This window comes from Penaeus monodon, chromosome 36, assembly GCF_015228065.2.
Source record: "Penaeus monodon isolate SGIC_2016 chromosome 36, NSTDA_Pmon_1, whole genome shotgun sequence".
NCBI classification, from domain to species: Eukaryota; Metazoa; Arthropoda; class Malacostraca; order Decapoda; family Penaeidae; genus Penaeus; species Penaeus monodon.
This window is the reverse complement of record NC_051421.1, coordinates 30,614,382-30,616,881: the sequence shown is the minus strand read 5'-3', so window position 1 is coordinate 30,616,881 and position 2,500 is coordinate 30,614,382. Positions and strand designations below refer to the sequence as shown.

Here is a 2,500-nt window from a genome sequence, read left to right as displayed (position 1 = left end):
TGATAGGTTTGTTAATATTTGAAAGATTTTTAACTCGTATTTATTATTTATTATTACCCCCCCCCCCTACCCACCACCCCACAAACCAAATGCAAAGCAAAACACCGCACTCTACTATCCTAAAGGACACCGAAATAACAATACAACACTATATATACTATACACACACTAAACAACACAACACACAAACTACACATATAATATATATATATATATTCAGTGTTCAGGTAATTTACCGAGCTGGTTTTTCTTAGAGAAAGAAGCGATGAGTTCTTGGATCTCCTTGAGCCGCCGTTTATACCACTTCTATCCCTGACTCACAGAGGAAGGCCTTCTCATGTGTTATTAGACTCATGAGGAAACAGCTGATAGATATCCATACAACTGACAGATATCCGGAACCTTTCAATTACTATTTTCTGAGAAACGAATGTCAGCCTTTCATTTAGCTGACAGCCCATTGTGAGAAACGGCATGTACAGTGCACAGTACACTCTGCTAAACTAAATATCTAAAAATGAAGAGAAATGCGTGCGTGCATGTATGTGTGTATTCTTACTTAATGCTACAGCAGCCTTCACGCGGGTCATCTTATTAGTTTTTGATTCGCTTCGGAAAATTATATAATTATTCCATACAAGGAAGGATCCGAGTTGCCTTTTTTTTTTTTACATAGATATCGGTTCTTTTCTTTATATTGTTACATGCTTGCTCTGATTAAAAAAGCGGATTAACTTTTTTTTTCCAAAGTGAGGCGTTTGATTTTTTTTTTTTTACATTGGGGAGTAAAACATTCGTATATTTCCTGTCGCATCATGAATCGAAATCTCGACAAATTGGTCTTAATACACTAAGTAGGCAGTTTTGCTGTGAACGTTAAGGAGATACGAATGCCATAGCTATTATTCTAATAAAATCATGATATTTTTTTTTTTTTTAGTATCCTGAGAATTTTCTTCGTGATAAAATAATCACGTTAAGACCAATTTTACCCCGTGCTCATCCCACACGGCGTGCTCAAAATGCCCTCATAACCTGTTGAAAGTGAGTCCATCTGTTGTTTTAAGTAATACTTCGATAGAAATGACATATTTCTGTTTTCTCTTCCTGCGTGTGGCAACGTCTGGAATCCCTGCCACTCGAAAACTGCGAAGGAAAGGATGTCTTTGCAGGAAAGGATGTCTGCGCAAGAAAGGATGTCTGCGCAAGAAAGGATGTCTGCTGGTCTGTTGAAAAGATGTCTATGTGGTCGCCTTGACAATTCTGCGATGAAACCCGATTTGTAAATGGGAAGTTTTTTTTTTTTATCGAAAAAAGTTTTCGTTGGGTTAATATTTTTTTTATACGTGGTGAAAGCTGGAGTATTGCATTACGTCGCATATAATTCTTTTCACAGAGGCCAATTCAAATAATGTTACATTTTAAATAAAAGTTTGCACTGATTAATTTGTATGCAAATCACATTTGATCTTTATAAGCATTTATAAACGCTTTCCATATCCCTTATTTCAATAACTATTATTGTTTTTTTTTTCAAATTGAAATCAAATCCTTCAAATCCTTTAACGATATAAGGTTAATCGAATTTCCACGAAAATCCTTACCATACTGTTTGTCGAGTAACATGACCACGCAATATGTAGCAAACCTTTGTTGAACATCATGCAACACCAATATTACACATATCACCCTCCTGTTTTATTGTACTCCCATGTGGTCTAGTGGCTAGGATACCTGGCTTTCACCCAGGAGGCCCGGGTTCGATTCCCGGCATGGGAAGAAGTTTTAAATGTTTATGGCCTACTGCCTTGTTCTGCGCCGTGACTCACACTTGGCAATGAGGCAAAAGTTAAAGGCAGACCTGGGAAATTTTACATTTATAACTTTACACGTGTTTATGTGCGAGGATGGGGACGTGTTTGTGCATGCTTGATGCAATAGTTGTTAGTTGTTAACGCATTGTAATTAATTAATTACCGAGACATCCCTACTCCCCCCCCTCTTTATCTTCTCTTCAGCTCACCTACCGCCTTTGTGTTGGATTTTCACAAACCAACCTTACTTTCAGACGTTATTTCCCTCTACACCAAGTTACGCAATGTAATTAGATAACAAGTAACCTGTGAGGCAGATATGATCGCGAATCACACATGTCTGATGTAGTTAATCTATTGTGTATGGTATAAAAAGGTGTGCGTGTGTGTCGATGCGGTGTACACACACACACACACACACACACACACACACACACACACACACACACACACACACACACACACACACACACACACGATGCGTGCGTCTGTGTCTGCAATAATTCTACATACACGTTTATCAGTGTTTTTTGGGAATATATGTTGATATACGTATACACAAATAAGCACATTTATTACTGATAACAGCAGCGGCAGCAATTATAATCCGAGATATGGGTAAATAAACACGTGTCCATTTGCACCCATATTTAGCGTGAGTGCGACCAGGGCATTACTACGGGATC

At 38.0% G+C, this 2,500-nt stretch overlaps 1 non-coding gene across 1 annotated transcript; it reads left to right on the top strand.

The window, feature by feature from the left end:
* Positions 1-1,707: 1,707 nt before the first annotated feature.
* On the top strand, positions 1,708-1,779 carry Trnae-uuc. Its single transcript has one exon. It is a non-coding gene; the product is annotated as a tRNA-Glu (tRNA).
* Positions 1,780-2,500: the final 721 nt, after the last annotated feature.